The sequence below is a fragment of the Schistocerca piceifrons genome, chromosome 11 (genome assembly GCF_021461385.2).
Source record: "Schistocerca piceifrons isolate TAMUIC-IGC-003096 chromosome 11, iqSchPice1.1, whole genome shotgun sequence".
Taxonomy (NCBI): domain Eukaryota; kingdom Metazoa; phylum Arthropoda; class Insecta; order Orthoptera; family Acrididae; genus Schistocerca; species Schistocerca piceifrons.
Window position 1 is genome coordinate 55735028 of NC_060148.1, and position 18976 is coordinate 55754003.

General features: G+C 43.3%; 1 long non-coding RNA gene across 2 annotated transcripts in view; it reads right to left on the reverse strand.

Annotated features, from left to right (window-relative positions):
• Positions 1 to 472: 472 nt before the first annotated feature.
• The window catches only part of LOC124720515, a 143259-nt gene continuing 124755 nt past the window's right edge, over positions 473 to 18976 (reverse strand). For both annotated transcript variants that reach the window (XR_007006182.1, XR_007006183.1), the window contains exons 3-4: positions 13424 to 14539; positions 473 to 1168 (exon numbers count right to left, since the gene is read on the reverse strand). This is a non-coding gene — a long non-coding RNA (uncharacterized LOC124720515). The remainder of the gene's footprint in view (positions 1169 to 13423; positions 14540 to 18976) is intronic.

The following is an 18976-nucleotide window of genomic DNA, read 5'->3' on the forward strand; positions in this document are numbered from 1 at the left end:
TTTTTGGATTCATCTGTTAGTTGCTAGGTGCTTGTTGTAAAATACGACCGAGAACCACAGGCCACACGGAATAATTGATTTGCTCCTGTTTGATGATCACTGAACCAGCAAGTTGAAGACATAGTTCATAGTTTAGTACTTGTATTGGTTGAAGTGATATGTAGAATAGTCAATAGATACTGGTGTTTCAGATAGAAATATTGATAAGAAATATTATTAGAATTTACATTGATACATTGATCTTATGTATTGTTTCATTAGTGTCTTTTTTTATGAATACATTGATGTCTGTACCATTTAAATCCCTGTCGCTGACCAATCCTTACATTTTGAATACTTGTTGCATTTAACCTATTAAGTCCCAAATTAATTTTTTTTTTTAAATTAAAGTTTTTATTCCTGAATTTAATGTACATAGTGTATGAACCACAATAAGTACAAAAAAGCCAAAGAATATTTATACATGCTGATATAATGGCTGTCCTCAAAATAGGAGACTGGGATCTAACAGTATCATATAGCACACTAAACTGTATTCAAGTCTTAACTATTTATATTACACAACACTTCACACAAAGTGTTATACGGCATGTAATACAATATGTTTTTGGTTTCCCATTGCATTTAGCTCTTGCACATCTTCTTTGCATGTTTCTTATGTCAATCATATGACTAATTCCATCAAACCTGATGTCTGATATCACTCTCAACTGACTTGATGGGTATTCCATTGGACATCCAATATTTGGTCTTCCAGTGTCCAATTTCAGGTATGTAACTGTAACAGCACGTCTTAAATCCAGTAAATCCAGTGCATTTTTCCCATGTAGAAGAGCCAGACATTAAGAGGGCCATTCTTCGATTTACTTCTGGAAACTTGGGATGTACTTGGCAGTGAAGTTTTACATACAGTTTCTTCGTTATTCCCTGATGCAACATAATGTTAATGTTATTCAATAGCCCCTGGCACATCTGAGACTTCCCCAGTTCCAGTAACATCGTCTGGACCTTCTTCTTTGCTGGTCATATAGTCTACTTCAGGAGGACATACGGTGATATCAGTATGGTCCTGATCATCTGACACCACTTTATAGAATGCGTCACTGTTTATTATTTCTTCTATTTCTTGGTTAGTGAGGTATCTATCTCGTCTGCAGGCCATTATAATCTATATAAAATGAAATGAAATAAAATGTAATAAAATAAAGTGAAATGAAAGAATAATACATTATCACAAACTACAGAAAAGGGTATGTGTAAATACCTCTGTCCATCTGGAACTGTATTATTTACTACTGGGTAACGTATTCATAAATATACTTACATAATACACTGTAAATTTCAAAGTAACTTCATATCCTGTAATATATATTTATAAAATTTCCTTACCTCAGCAACAAAATCTGATAAAATTACCACGTTCTAAAAAGAAAATACATCTGCAGTAGCAGAGTTTCATATTCGAATGTGCAGCAATACAAATAACTGAAATGATAACACCAAGTCCCAGTGTCCTATTTCGAGTACACCGAATTTTATATCAATGGAAAACAATGAATTTAACTCAAATTGAGCTAATAATGCAAGTAGTTCAAAAGACACAGTGTTGACTGTAAATAATCACAAAAAGATCTTTGCCAGATATTTCAAATATTACTAAATTGTCGATAAAGTAAATACCTGTAATAACAAAAAGTGTGCCTTGGTATTCAATAATCAATTAATGGTAGGATTTATTGCTTTTAATTTCCTGTAAGCATACATTTGTTATAAAAAGCAACAACAAATGACGTAGAACAGCAATACTTGCAAATCAATAATTTATAGTGTATTTATAAATAAATATGTGCTTTGTCCTCAAAATAGGACACTGGTACTTAATGGGTTAAAATCCACCACATATCCCATTCCTAGAAGTAAAAATGTAATGATAATAGTTTGAAACTTCCCTTTTGAGACATATCAGCAGCTTAGTTTTGGAAACCCTGTTTAGTGTACCAAAAGACATCCCAAGGCTTTGGCACTCTTCTTCTCTATTTCTTTATCTGTTCCTCCAGTCATCATCCTCAATTATCAGGAATATGATGATTCTTCCAGACATTCTATGTTTTAATTCTTAATTTGCAGTGTCCTTTTTCTGTATGTTACTTATATGATACGTTACTTTAAGCCAGTTGTAACTGAATTTCAACCCACTTTCAAACTCACTATATTGGGATCTTACCTTCGTTGTTTAGGCTGATCTTAGTTAGAAGCAAACAATGTAATGCTGTCAACAAAAGGAAGGTGATTTAGATATGTTCTATTAACACTTCTTCATTTTTCCAAATATAATACGTGGAAAGTTCTTCTAGAAGTCCCGAGAGTAGTTTTGGCTGATATGGAATCCCCTTGCCATACTCCAGGTTCAGAACTGAATCTCTGACTTCACATAATAAGTGGAGACTGTTGAAATGAGTTTCTTGGATTGTAGGGCTACTGTTTTTGTTGTGGTTCCTGAAGAGGGACAGTAGTCTTTACAGTAAGTGCAGGGGCAACAGTCCTTATGGTCAACTGTTGTGGCCTAGTAGCATTAGCCAGTGTGCCCTTGCTGTGCAAAGACTGCAAATGGCAGAAAGCAAGGGGAAACTACAGCTGTTATTTTTCCAGGTGGCACAGTATGGTTTCATGATGATTGCATTCACTTGGATAAAATATTCTGGAAGTCAAATGGTCCCTCATTTGGATCTCGAGGTGGGGACCCAAAACTGACATTTGTTGGGTTAAAGAGTGGAATTTGAAATCATTAAATAAGGTAGGTAGGTAGTTTAGAAAATTTAAAAGAAGCAATGGATAGGTTGAAAATAGATGTAGCGGGAATTAGTAAAGTGTGGTGGCAGGAAGAAAAGGGTTTCTGCTCGAGTGAGAACAGGATTACAAATACAAAATCAAATAGGAGTAATGCAGAAGTAGGTCTAACAAATAGAATAGGAAGTACTGGGCAGTTATAATTAAAGTGCGGCTACTCATGTAGGCCGATTGTGGACTGTAATTATCGTATGCCAGTGAAACTTGGTAAATATGCCAATATGAACTGCACTAATTTGCACTGGAAAAAAAATTGGTTCCAATTTTGGCTACCAGATGCAAGTCCAGCACTGTGCTGCATTTCATCATCTCCAGTGCTCATATTGAACGAGTTATGTAAGCGGCAGGTAATAATAAAAACAGCATCTCACCTTTCTCATTTGTTACACATTATCTGTCCACATCCCATTGCTAATCAATTACATACAGAAAAAAAAACACACACACACATATATATATATATATAAAAAAAACAAAGATGAGGTGACTTACCGAACAAAAGCGCTGGCAGGTCGATAGACACACAAACAAACACAAACATACACACAAAATTCAAGCTTTCGCAACAAACTGTTGCCTCATCAGGAAAGAGGGAAGGAGAGGGGAAGACGAAAGGAAGTGGGTTTTAAGGGAGAGGGTAAGGAGTCATTCCTATCCCGGGAGCGGAAAGACTTACCTTAGGGGGAAAAAAGGACAGGTATACACTCGCACACACGCACATATCCATCCACACATACAGACACAAGCAGACATATTTAAAGACAAAGAGTTTGGGCAGAGATGTCAGTCGAGGCAGAAGTGTAGAGGCAAAGAAGTTGTTGAAAGACAGGTGAGGTATGAGTGGCGGCAACTTGAAATTAGCGGAGATTGAGGCCTGGCGGATGACGAGAAGAGAGGATATACTGAAGGGCAAGTTCCCATCTCCGGAGTTCGGATAGGTTGGTGTTGGTGGGAAGTATCCAGATAACCCGGACGGTGTAACACTGTGCCAAGATGTGCTGGCTGTGCACCAAGGCATGTTTAGCCACAGGGTGATCCTCATTACCAACAAACACTGTCTGCCTGTGTCCATTCATGCGAATGGACAGTTTGTTGCTGGTCATTCCCACATAGAATGCATCACAGTGTAGGCAGGTCAGTTGGTAAATCACGTGGGTGCTTTCACACGTGGCTCTGCCTCTGATTGTGTACACCTTCCGGGTTACAGGACTGTAGTAGGTGGTGGTGGTGGGAGGGTGCATGGGACAGGTTTTGCATCGGGGGCAGTTACAAGGATAGGAGCCAGAGGGTAGGGAAGGTGGTTTGGGGATTTCATGGGGATGAACTAACAGGTTACGAAGGTTAGGTGGACGGCGGAAAGACACTCTTGGCGGAGTGGGGAGGATTTCATGAAGGATGGATCTCATTTCAGAGCAGGATTTGAGGAAGTCGTATCCCTGCTGGAGAGCCACATTCAGAGTCTGGTCCAGTCCCGGAAAGTATCCTGTCACAAGGGGGGCACTTTTGTGGTTCTTCTGTGGGGGATTCTGGGTTTGAGGGGACGAGGAAGTGGCTCTGGTTATTTGCTTCTGTACCAGGTCTGGAGGGTAGTTGCGGGATGCGAAAGCTGTTTTCAGGTTGTTGGTGTACTGATTCAGGGATTCCGGACTGGAGCAGATTCGTTTGCCACGAAGACCTAGGCTGTAGGGAAGGGACCGTTTGATGTGGAATGGGTGGCAGCTGTCATAATGGAGGTACTGATGCTTGTTGGTGGGTTTGATGTGGACGGATGTGTGAAGTTGGCCATTGGACAGGTGGAGGTCAACGTCAAGGAAAGTGGCATGGGATTTGGAGTAGGACCAGGTGAAACTGATGGAACCAAAGGAGTTGAGGTTGGAGAGGAAATTCTGGAGTTCTTCTTCACTGTGAGTCCAGATCATGAAGATGTCATCAATAAATCTGTACCAAACTTTGGGTTGGCAGACTTGGGTAACCAAGAAGGCTTCCTCTAAGCGACCCATGAAAAGGTTGGCGTACGAGGGGGCCATCCTGGTGCCCATGGCTGTTCCCTTTAACTGTTGGTATGTCTGGCCCTCAAAAGTGAAGAAGTTGTGGGTCAGGATGAAGCTGACTAAGGTGATGAGGAAAGAGGTTTTAGGTAGGGTGGCAGGTGATCGGCGTGAAAGGAAATGCTCCATCGCAGCGAGGCCCTGGACGTGCGGAATATTTGTGTATAAGGACGTGGCATCAATGGTTACAAGGATGGTTTCCGGGGGTAACAGATTGGGTAAGGATTCCAGGCGTTCAAGGAAGTGGTTAGTGTCCTTGATGAAGGATGGGAGACTGCATGTAATGGGTTGAAGGTGTTGATCTACGTAGGCAGAGATACGTTCTGTGGGGGCTTGGTAACCAGCTACAATGGGGCGGCCGGGATGATTGGGTTTGTGGATTTTAGGAAGAAGGTAGAAGGTAGGGATGCGGGGTGTCGGTGGGGTCAGGAGGTTGATGGAGTCAGGTGAAAGGTTTTGCAGGGGTCCTAAAGTTCTGAGGATTCCTTGAAGCTCCGCCTGGACATCGGGAATGGGGTTACCTTGGCAAACTTTGTATGTGGTGTTGTCTGAAAGCTGACGCAGTCCCTCAGCCACATACTCCCGACGATCAAGTACCACGGTCGTGGAACCCTTGTCCGCCGGAAGAATGACGATGGATCGGTCAGCCTTCAGATCACGGATAACCTGTGCTTCAGCAGTGGTGATGTTGGGTGTAGGATTAAGGTTTTTTAAGAAGGATTGAGATGCAAGGCTGGAAGTCAGAAATTCCTGGAAGGTTTGGAGAGGGTGATTTTGAGGAAGAGGAGGTGGGTCCCGCTGTGACGGAGGACGGAACTGTTCCAGGTAGGGTTCAATTTGGATGGTGTCTTGAGGAGTCGGATCATTAGGAGTAGGATTAGGATCATTTTGAGGGCCAGACATACCAACAGTTAAAGGGAACAGCCATGGGCACCAGGATGGCCCCCTCGTACGCCAACCTTTTCATGGGTCGCTTAGAGGAAGCCTTCTTGGTTACCCAAGTCTGCCAACCCAAAGTTTGGTACAGATTTATTGATGACATCTTCATGATCTGGACTCACAGTGAAGAAGAACTCCAGAATTTCCTCTCCAACCTCAACTCCTTTGGTTCCATCAGATTCACCTGGTCCTACTCCAAATCCCATGCCACTTTCCTTGACGTTGACCTCCACCTGTCCAATGGCCAACTTCACACATCCGTCCACATCAAACCCACCAACAAGCAACAGTACCTCCATTATGACAGCTGCCACCCATTCCACATCAAACGGTCCCTTCCCTACAGCCTAGGTCTTCGTGGCAAACGAATCTGCTCCAGTCCGGAATCCCTGAATCAGTACACCAACAACCTGAAAACAGCTTTCGCATCCCGCAACTACCCTCCCGACCTGGTACAGAAGCAAATAACCAGAGCCACTTCCTCATCCCCTCAAACCCAGAATCCCCCACAGAAGAACCACAAAAGTGCCCCGCTTGTGACAGGATACTTTCCGGGACTGGACCAGACTCTGAATGTGGCTCTCCAGCAGGGATACGACTTCCTCAAATCCTGCCCTGAAATGAGATCCATCCTTCATGAAATCCTCCCCACTCCGCCAAGAGTGTCTTTCCGTCGTCCATCTAACCTTCGTAACCTGTTAGTTCATCCCCATGAAATCCCCAAACCACCTTCCCTACCCTCTGGGTCCTATCCTTGTAACCGCCCCCAATGCAAAACCTGTCCCATGCACCCTCCCACCACCACCTACTCCAGTCCTGTAACCCGGAAGGTGTACACAATCAGAGGCAGAGCCACGTGTGAAAGCACCCACGTGATTTACCAACTGACCTGCCTACACTGTGATGCATTCTATGTGGGAATGACCAGCAACAAACTGTCCATTCGCATGAATGGACACAGGCAGACAGTGTTTGTTGGTAATGAGGATCACCCTGTGGCTAAACATGCCTTGGTGCACAGCCAGCACATCTTGGCACAGTGTTACACTGTCCGTGTTATCTGGATACTTCCCACCAACACCAACCTATCCGAACTCCGGAGATGGGAACTTGCCCTTCAGTATATCCTCTCTTCTCGTCATCCGCCAGGCCTCAATCTCCGCTAATTTCAAGTTGCCGCCACTCATACCTCACCTGTCTTTCAACAACTTCTTTGCCTCTACACTTCTGCCTCGACTGACATCTCTGCCCAAACTCTTTGTCTTTAAATATGTCTGCTTGTGTCTGTATGTGTGGATGGATATGTGCATGTGTGCGAGTGTATACCTGTCCTTTTTTCCCCCTAAGGTAAGTCTTTCCGCTCCCGAGATTGGAATGACTCCTTACCCTCTCCCTTAAAACCCACTTCCTTTCGTCTTCCCCTCTCCTTCCCTCTTTCCTGATGAGGCAACAGTTTGTTGCGAAAGCTTGAATTTTGTGTGTATGTTTGTGTTTGTTTGTGTGTCTATCGACCTGCCAGCGCTTTTGTTCGGTAAGTCACCTCATCTTTGTTTTTATATATAATTTTCCCCACGTGGAATGTTTCCTTCCATTATATTGAATCATTAATTTGAATCCAACAATTACGTTTGTTATTGTCACTGTTGCATTTCGAAATCTTTTCTGTCGTCTTATTTTCCTCTTTCTGTTTTTGCCAGTAGTTTCACTTTGTATTCACCTTCTCCTTTTTACCGTAATCAGCTATACTATTTTATCCCGCCTATATATATATACTCAATAATACGTAACCCACCTCCAAACCACAACCAAAAAAATATTTTTTTTGCCGCTTTCAGCACTACCGCCGCTATAATATCCACCGTTTCTAGGTCACAAACAGCTCCTTTCACCTTTTAAACAACCATTTCGGCCAGTTCTAATAACTTTCGCTTTATTTCCATTTCCGTTTTTCCCACATCACTCATCATTTTTAGCCGCTTCCCACAGGTTTTAACGCCATTATTTCTTCGTCAGACAATTGTTAGCCTCATTTTCATAATCTGCCACCACAATACCATTCCTTTTAATAGACTACACGCAGTTTTTCGAAATTTTCCCGAATTTCTCCGTCCTTTAACGTGTTTTGGCGGCAACACAACCACCTAACCTTTATGCACATCGTTGTCTACCAACCCAAGTCCAACATAGCCCAGCTGTAACCAACACCTTTTCGCCTTTCTTCATTCCAGATCTCCAGTTTCTTTCCGGTTCACCTTTATCTCTCCCCATATATATATTTTTATTTTCATTTTCATTTCACCTCATGTTACACTTTCCACCTTCTAATACCATGTCACCCTCACAACACCCCCACAATGACCCCATTAAGTTTTATTTACATTCCCTCCGCAAACATGCCTTCGCCCTAGCCAGATTACGCTCGCATATTTTATTTTCTCAGGCTTGTCTGACATTTGGCATTACCCCCAAAGGCCTCACACTCAAAGTTCCCATCTCTGGCTGCAACCCTTCCTTCCATCAGTCCCTATACCAGTTCCAAACTGAACAATCCATTGCCCTCACCCACCTAATCCTTCACCTACACATCAACTCAGCCAACGAACACACCCGTCAACTCCTATCCTTAATAAAAGTCCTTAATCTTTCCTCTCCCACATCCACACCGGCTGTTCAGAGCATCCTCCTACAGGCCAACCGTAAATTAGAACAGCATGCCACCCTCCACCTCAAAAAACTATCCAATCTCCTGGTTTCCCACCTCCGGAAAGGCAACTCACTCACCCTTCACAACCTTTCCAGCAAACCTCGACTTCCTCTCATTGCACACAAACCCAGTCTCTCCCATCTACTCAATCTCCCACTTCCAGCTCCACTCCCTCCAAAACCTCAAAATTCCGATCAACACAATCTGGAACCACAACACCCTAATTTAGTAGTTAACCTTTCCTCCAAACCTCTCTCCCAATCCGAAACCTCTGTCCTATCCAAAGGCCTCACCTTCAGCCCCACTCCCAGATTCAACCAAACAGCCCTCGTCAAAGATTTACTGTCCTACACTCGTACTCTCTGCTGGAAATATCACTTTGCCACGAAGAAAAATGATCCTAATCCTACTCCTAATGATCCGACTCCTCAAGACACCATCCAAATTGAACCCTGCCTGGAACAGTTCCGTCCTCCGTCACAGCGGGACCCACCTCCTCTTCCTCAAAATCACCCTCTCCAAACCTTCCAGGAATTTCTGACTTCCAGCCTTGCATCTCAATCCTTCTTAAAAAACCTTAATCCTACACCCAACATCACCACTGCTGAAGCCCAGGCTATCCGTGATCTGAAGGCTGACCGATCCATCGTCATTCTTCCGGCGGACAAGGGTTCCACGACCGTGGTACTTGATCACCGGGAGTATGTGGCTGAGGGACTGCGTCAGCTTTCAGACAACACCACATACAAAGTTTGCCAAGGTAACCCCATTCCCTATGTCCAGGCGGAGCTTCAAGGAATCCTCAGAACCTTAGGCCCCCTGCAAAACCTTTCACCTGACTCCATCAACCTCCTGACCCCACCGACACCCCGCACCCCTACCTTCTACCTTCTTCCTAAAATCCACAAACCCAATCATCCCGGCCGCCCCATTGTAGCTGGTTACCAAGCCCCCACAGAACGTATCTCTGCCTACGTAGATCAACACCTTCAACCCATTACATGCAGTCTCCCATCCTTCATCAAAGACACTAACCACTTCCTTGAACGCCTGGAATCCTTACCCAATCTGTTACCCCCGGAAACCATCCTTGTAACCATTGATGCCACATCCTTATACACAAATATTCCGCACGTCCAGGGCCTCGCTGCGATGGAGCATTTCCTTTCACGCCGATCACCTGCCACCCTACCTAAAACCTCTTTCCTCATCACCTTAGCCAGCTTCATCCTGACCCACAACTTCTTCACTTTTGAGGGCCAGACATACCAACAGTTAAAGGGAACAGCCATGGGCACCGGGATGGCCCCCTCGTATGCCAACCTTTTCATGGGTCGCTTAGAGGAAGCCTTCTTGGTTACCCAAGTCTGCCAACCCAAAGTTTGGTACAGATTTATTGATGACATCTTCATGATCTGGACTCACAGTGAAGAAGAACTCCAGAATTTCCTCTCCAACCTCAACTCCTTTGGTTCCATCAGTTTCACCTGGTCCTACTCCAAATCCCATGCCACTTTCCTTGACGTTGACCTCCACCTGTCCAATGGCCAACTTCACACATCCGTCCACATCAAACCCACCAACAAGCAACAGTACCTCCATTATGACAGCTGCCACCCATTCCACATCAAACGGTCCCTTCCCTACAGCCTAGGTCTTCGTGGCAAACGAATCTGCTCCAGTCCGGAATCCCTGAATCAGTACATCAACAACCTGAAAACAGCTTTCGCATCCCGCAACTACCGTCCCGACCTGGTACAGAAGCAAATAACCAGAGCCACTTCCTCATCCCCTCAAACCCAGAATCCCCAAAGAAGAACCACAAAAGTGCCCCGCTTGTGACAGGATACTTTCCGGGACTGGACCAGACTCTGAATGTGGCTCCCCAGCAGGGATACGACTTCCTCAAATCCTGCCCTGAAATGAGATCCACCCTCCATGAAATCCTCCCCACTCCGCCAAGAGTGTCTTTCCGCCGTCCACCTAACCTTCGTAACCTGTTAGTTCATCCCCATGAAATCCCCAAACCACCTTCCCTACCCTCTGGCTCCTATCCTTGTAACCGCCCCCGATGCAAAACCTGTCCCATGCACCCTCCCACCAGCACCTACTCCAGTCCTGTAACCCGGAAGGTGTACACAATCAGAGGCAGAGCCACGTGTTAAAGCACCCACGTGATTTACCAACTGACCTGCCTACACTGTGATGCATTCTATGTGGGAATGACCAGCAACAAACTGTCCATTCGCATGAATGGACACAGGCAGACAGTGTTTGTTGGTAATGAGGATCACCCTGTGGCTAAACATGCCTTGGTGCACAGCCAGCACATCTTGGCACAGTGTTACACCGTCCGGGTTATCTGGATACTTCCCACCAACACCAACCTATCCGAACTCCGGAAATGGGAACTTGCCCTTCAGTATATCCTCTCTTCTCGTCATCCGCCAGGCCTCAATCTCCGCTAATTTCAAGTTGCCGCCACTCATACCTCACCTGTCTTTCAACAACTTCTTTGCCTCTACACTTCTGCCTCGACTGACATCTCTGCCCAAACTCTTTGTCTTTAAATATGTCTGCTTGTGTCTGTATGTGTGGATGGATATGTGCGTGTGTGCGAGTGTATACCTGTCCTTTTTTCCCCCTAAGGTAAGTCTTTCCGCTCCCGAGATTGGAATGACTCCTTACCCTCTCCCTTAAAACCCACTTCCTTTCGTCTTCCCCTCTCCTTCCCTCTTTCCTGATGAGGCAACAGTTTGTTGCGAAAGCTTGAATTTTGTGTGTATGTTTGTGTTTGTTTGTGTGTCTATCGACCTGCCAGCGCTTTTGTTCGGTAAGTCACCTCATCTTTGTTTTTTTATATATATATATATATATATATATATATATATATATGTTATGGAAACATTTAGAAAATGTCTTAACACTTGAGCATGAGGTTGTCTCTAGATGTAGACAGATGTTGTACAAACAGATTCTGTCCCTGGGAGAGTCGCAGCTCAGGAAGGGCTCTCGGCCACTAAGTGTCACTGACAATGTGAACTATAACAGTGCTGATCCTGTAGAGAAGTGGAACAAAGCGAAGAAGAAGAAGAAGAAATGCAGCTTACTATAAGGTCAGCTATGGTGATGGATGTTTCTTTTTTTTCTGTTCTCAGCAGTCTCCATTTATTCATTACCATAAATGGGTACACGGGGTGGAGCAAATAAAAGTGAACCAGACGAGTGTATACGATTGGACATGAATTTGTGGCAGCAATAATGGAGAAGCAAAAGACCTCCACTTACTTCCTACAGCAAGGAGGATCTTCCCATACAGCCAACTGAGCCTTGAGCACATTTACACAGTCTTCACACCTGACAGAATTGTTGGCACAAGTCAGTCTGGTCAAGGCCCTTGCTGGCCACCCAGGTCACCTGATCTGTCAGTGTGTGACTAATTTTTGTGAGGAGCCCTCAAGCCTAAGGTGTATGACAACAACCCTCACAGAACACTTTGGATGAGACTGCAGCAAATCCAGCAGTCCAGCTTTGATCAGCCTTCAGCAGCTTGCTCACCAAAACCCAAAAGTGACAAGAGATGAATGGCGGTCACTTTCAACATCTGTGATAGTGGGTGTTTGTACTGTATATCCTTTCCTCTGCTGTGTTTCTTTGTACTGTGTAGCTGTTCTCTCGGCCACTTTTATTTGCCCCACATTGTACAATGTGTTTTCTTACTCTGCAGTGCATATGAGTGTACTGACTCTTGCCATACCTCAAAAGTCTGCTAATGAAATTGTTCCTCAAAATCTCCAAGTTGAGGTAAGCTTCATTCCCAAAAACGAGTTAGGACAGTTAATTACACAGACCTTGAAATTTTCTCAATATAAGTGGTATCAGTTCTGCATCCATTTTTTTCTTTCAGTGTAGCTTGTCTGAACACACTTCCATCAGATGATAAAGGAAATACTCCACTAACATGCTGTTGCCCTTGGTTTCTTATCTTAAGAAAAATATATTTCCAAGAGCTACACACAGTTCTTAGAAAGTGAAGCTAGGGTCGACCTAAACTATATAATTATTTACATCCTTCCCTGCAAGAACTAGGATAGAGGAAATTTCAAAAAAGATGTTTGGGCAGATTTTACCATAGGCACTAATATCTATGATCACAAATGCTTATAGTTGGCACAACCAACTGTTTGTAGCCCAACAGAACAATACCACTTGTTATTCTACAGTTTATTCCAACTGTACAATCTACTCAGTTTGAGGAATCACATTTCATATGCATTTCAATGCAATTTCTTTAAACTGAGAAATGCTGATGTGGTTTAATGAACTGGAGTAATTGATTCCCACATCAATAATGATACTGTCACACTTCTAGTGGAAAAGATGATTTTAATGCATAGTAGGACATTTCAGTAGACAGATACCTCTAAAAAAATATTGATTAGATTTACTATTCAAACATGGCACTGTGGAAACATTCAGTGAAGTATTGTTAGTGCAAAGACATTTACTTAACCCAGCTACTTGCATTGGTCTGTAGCAAGAGGTAATTAAAGAGCAATATTTTTTTTCTAGAGTTTGAGTTAATGTAGTAAGATCAAAGTGGAACACCTTAGAGAAAGAGAGAAAAACTAAAGAAAATTGGTAAGGTGAGATCAGATGATAAAGGAAATACTCCATTAACATGCTGTTCCCCTTGGTTTCTAATCTTAAGAAAAATATATTTCCAAGAGCTACACACAGTTCTTAGAAACTGAAGCTAGGGTCGACCTAAACTATATAATTATTTACATCCTTCCCTGCAAGAACTAGGATAGAGGAAATTTCAAAAAAGATGTTTAGGCGGATTACTTGAACTGCCTTAGTGAACGTTTAGAGTATTACTCACTTTGGATGTAGAAATATATATAAATATGTTGCAAATAGTCTTCACAGGTTTGCTGACGGATCACGTGCAAATTCCCCAAAATTTCCTCGGAGCAACTGTCCGACATCTTCAGGTGATTTAACCTTGCCGGTGGCTAGGTACGACTGACAGTATCCGCACATCGACACCCCATTTCTAGAACACGCATGCAAAGTATGCGCAGTCACAGAAGTCGTGCATGTGCAATTATTTGCAGTTAGATGGTGCCACGTTCAAATGCCCTCTGCCAAAAATCGCAGAGCGGCTCTCCTGTGCGTGCACTGTATGCAGCATTTGCTAACAGTGTGACCAGTCGTTTCTCACCAAAGACCGTACTAGACCAATGTTATGACGAGTCTGTTATTGAAGAATCTTGATTTTTGTGCTGTGATTTAATAGCAGTCAATGCAGGGTTCCAGGCTCTACTCAGTTGAAATACCACTTCCCTGTTGATGAGATTATCAGCTCTACGGATATGTATTACTTCCGTAATGACACAGTCCCAGAGAGAGGGTGCCAGTGATAAAACTTCCATCTTTTCATATATCATGCAATGTCCTGTATTCAGGCAGTGTTCCGCAATTGCCGACTTTTCTGGTTGGTGTAGGCGTGTATGACACTGATGTTCATCTCAGTGTTTTTGTATCGTGCGGCATGTCTGGCCTATATATGCTGCACCACATTGACAAGGAATCTTGTACACACCACATTTCCTCAGGCCAAGAGCATCCTTAACTGAACCCAACAGGTTTTTCAGTTTTGCAGATGGTTGAAAAACACTTAATTCCATATCTTCCGAGGACTCTTCCGGTTCTTAATGACATGGCACCAAAAAAGGCCAGAGTGGTGGGTGTCTTCGTATCCTCATTCTGCCCCATAGATTGAACTCGCCTGGCACTGAATGAATTATGTATCTGTGTCTCAGAATAACCGTTTTTTCGGGACACTGTCTTCAAATGTTGTATTTGATTCTAATGTTAGAGAGTCCTTTGTTGGACACCCTGTATTACTACTGTTGCTACACAAACTCTCCACATAATTTGCTACAGATTGCACTTCCAGTGTAGAAAAGGTTGGCACTTCATCACTATCTTCTACCTGAAACACAAAACAAAGGTTCTGATAAACCATACATGTCTGACTTTGGGAGGTGTATACTCAAAGTATTAAACACTTAAAATTGCAATGGACAGAAAATAAAACCTTACAACAGTAAACTTCAGTTAGTCAAAGCAGACTATCTGGTTAATCACAACTGTCATTTCTTCGGCACTCTATAATTCAGCACATTACAACAATAGTACCACAACCAATAAGTGGAAAACAGGAATTGACATGTCTATGCTACCTAAAATGTCCCAACACAATTAAAGAGAACTGAAATAAGGTCCCTACATAAACACCAGTTCACTGTATTTAGTGCAGCAGGACCTAGCAGCAGCTTTACTACTTAGCTGCTGATGCAGAATATGACAAACACTGCAAATCTAGTTGTAAAAAATTGTTATGCAGAAACATCAAGATTTCCTTGACTAGACAAAGATGGTTTCAACAAATATGGACAGGCACGATCCGTCCAGATGCACTTTAGAACTTGCTGCGTAAAACTACTTGAATAGTTTGTATTCCCATTCACATCTTTGCACTCATAGGCCTAATGCTTAACTCCTGAATAATATCCACACAAAATTTGAATGATATATTGAATGTGAAGGAATTGTACAAAAACAAACACACAAACACACACACACACACACACACACACACACACACACACACACAGAGTCTCTCTCTCTCTCTCTCTCTCTCTCTCTCTCTCTCTCTCTCTCTCTCTGCAGTTTTTCTCAGCTTCAGTCCATAATGAAAGCAAGCAGATATCAAACCTGAAAATTGTGGCCAACAGCAATGAATGTCAATGGAGTTGTTTTAGTTTTTTTGTGGAATATAGCGCTCAACCAAAAATTCCATTTTATGAAAAATTTCACAATTTTGGTGTGTATATCTGAAAAACACAGTTTGCGGCGATTTAACTGTTTTTCCCTAAATACTAAATAATTAACAGACAAATCTAAGAACTTTGCATGCTTTCTCTTTTCTTGTTGATATGAATGTTGAACACATTCTGCTCATTTGCAAATTCTGCATGACACTCCTTTGGACAGCAGAGCTGTGGTTGAAAGATTTTCACTTTTCGAACACTCCAGTTACAATCATAGTGGGAGTATGTATTATAGTAGCTTTCAAGCTGTACAAACATTGCTTTCCTTTAATCACATCTGTCAAAACATGTAATTCATCTCATGTTCTAAGTGACCCTGATGCTCTTTCTGACAGTACAAAAAGAAAAGTGTCAGTGTCGTCGTAACTGCCGTCTGCGTCACATCTGCTGTGCAGTGAGGTACGTTAATTTAAGTATTAACTGTATTTTTCTTACTTGTCACTTCTTCTTCTGTGTGTTTTTGCTTTTAGGAAGCTTTAATTTTTGAGTGCTAGTAATAGTGGTCCATAGATTTCGTGTTTGTTTCGAATACAGAGAGAGTCTCTTCAGTCAGCTGTAGTGCCAGTGTTTGTTTTGAATACAGTCCAGAGACAGGTATTGCTATTTTCATTGTTTTCAACAATAAGTGTCTAGTAACCACAGTTCAATCAGCTATCAGCCGCCTTTAGTGAATCAGCAGTCTAGTTAAAAGTTGATTAACTCTCTACAGTAAATTGATTTCTTAGGATGGATAGTATGTGTGACTGCTGTTTACGGATGCAGGAAGAGCTGACCACTGTTCAGGAACGGCTGAACATGTTGATGGCCGCAGTCAGCCGTCTTCAGGCTGCTGCCTCAGAGTGTAGCGGCAGTGGGGAGTCTGGTGCATCGCATGGTACACCCCAGGTGTTACACGCTTCACCCACAGTCCCTGCTGTCGAGACATGCCTGCGGGTACCGGGTGCGGTTGGGCCACCCTCTCCCCAAAGGGAGTGGCGGGTTCAGCAGTGTTCGCGGCGCACAAGGTGGAGGGTCAATGTGAAGGCTGGCCGTGTGGCATTGCCTACTCTGCCTGTGAGTGGACATGTGGCCACTCCTTCAGCAAGGTCTGAGCAGGCACACGGGGGGGAGGGGTTTATTAGTGATTGGGAGCTCTAACGTTAGGCGGATGATGGAGCCCCTTAGGAAAATAGCAGAAAGCGCGGGGAAGAAGGCCAGTGTTCACTCTGTCTGCTTGCTGGGGTTCTCATCCGAGACGTGGAGGAGGCCCTGACAGTGGTGATAGAGAGCACTGGGTGCACCTGACTGCAATTTGTTGCTCATGTCAGCACCAATGACTCCTGCTGCCTGGATTCAGAGGTCATCCTCAGTTCATACAGACGGTTGGCCGAGTTGGTGTAGGTGAAAAGCCTCGCTCGTGGGGTGGAATTTGAGCTATTTGTAGTATCATTCCCAGAACCGATCACGGTCCTCTGGTTTGGAGCCGAGTGGAAGGCTTAAACCAGAGGCTCAGACGATTCTGCAGAGATCTGAGGTGCACATTTCTCGACCTCCGCTATCGGGTGGAGAAATGTAGGGTCCCCTGAATAGGTCAGGCGTGCACGACACGCAGGAAGCAGCTACATGGGTAGCGGAGTACGTGTGGAGTGCACATATAGGCTTTTTAGGTTAGAGAATTCCCTTCCTAGGCCCAACAAGACGCCTCCTGAGACATGGCGAGGTAGTAGTAGGCAAAATGCAACAGGGAATAACAATATTAATGTGGTAATAGTAAACTGCAGCAGCGTCTATAAAAAGGCCCCAGAACTGCTCTCATTAATAAACAGTCACAATGACCACATAGTACTAGGGACAGAAAGATGGCTGAAACCAGATGTAAACAGTTGTTGTTGTTGTTGTGGTCTTCAGTCCTGAGACTGATTTGATGCAGCTCTCCATGCTACTCTATCCTGTGCAAGCTTCTTCATCTCCCAGTACCTACTGCAACCTACATCCTTCTGAATCTGCTTAGTGTATTCATCTATTAGTCTCCCTCTACGATTTTTACCCTCCACGCTGCCCTCCAATGCTAAATTTGTGATCCCTTGATGCCTCAAAACATGTCCTACCAACCGATCCCTTCTTCTAGTCAAGTTGTGCCACAAACTTCTCTTCTCCCCAATCCTATTAATACCTCCTCATTAGTTACGTGATCTACCCACCTTATCTTCAGCATTCTTCTGTAGCACCACATTTCGAAAGCTTCTATTCTCTTCTTGTCCAAACTAGTTATCGTCCATGTCTCACTTCCATACATGGCTACACTCCATACAAATACTTTCAGAAACGACTTCCTGACACCTAAATCTATACTCGATGTTAACAAATTTCTCTTCTTGAGAAACGCTTTCCTTCCCATTGCCAGTCTACATTTTATATCCTCTCTACTTCGACCATCATCGGTTATTTTACTCCCTAAATAGCAAAACTCCTTTACTACTTTAAGTGTCTCATTTCCTAATGTAATTCCCTCAGCATCACCCGACTTAATTTGACTACATTCCATTATCCTCGTTTTGCTTTTGTTGATGTTCATCTTATATCCTCCTTTCAAGACACTATCCATTCCATTCAACTGCTCTTCCAAGTCCTTTGCTGTCTCTGACAGAATTACAATGTCATGTAAACAGTAATGAAATTCTAAACTCAGATTGGAATGCATACCGCAGAGACAGGCTGAACAGTGAAGGGAGAGGCGTGTTTATAGCGATAAAAGGTCCAATAGTATCAAAGGAAATTGACGGAGATCCAAAATGTGAAATAATTTGGGTGAAGGTCACGGTTAAAGCAGGCTCACACATTGTAATCGGATGTCTCTGTAGGCCCCCTGGCTCAGCAGCTGTTGTGGCAGAGCACCTGAAGGAAAATTTGGAAAATATTTCAAGTTGATTTCTACATCATGTTATAGTTCTGGGTGGAGATTTTAATTTGCCGGATATAGACTGGGAGATTAAAATGTTTATAACAGGTGGCAGGGACAGAGAATCCAGTGAAATTTTTTTAAGTGCTTTATCTGAAAACTACCTTAAGCAGTTAAACAGAGAACCGACTCGTGGCAATAACATATTAGACCTTCTGATGACAAACAGACCTGAACTATTTGAAACAGTTAATGCAGAACAAGGAATCAGCGATCATAAAGCAGTTACTGCATCGATGATTTCAGTCATAAATAGAAATATTAAAAAGGGTAGGAAGATTTTTCTGTTTAGCAAAAGTGACAAAAAGCAGATTTCGGGGTACTTGACGGCTCAACACAAAAGTTTTGTCTCAAGTACAGATAGTGTTGAGGATCAGTGGACAAAGTTCAAAACCATCGTACAATATGCATTAGATGAGTATGTAGCAAGCAAGATCATAAGAGATGGAAAAGAGCCACTGTGGTACAAAAACCGAGTTAGAAAACTGCTGCGGAAGCAAAGGGAACTTCACAGCAAACATAAATATGGCCAAAGCCTTGCAGACAAACAAAAATTACGCGGAGCGAAATGTAGTGTGAGGACGGCTATGCGAGAGGC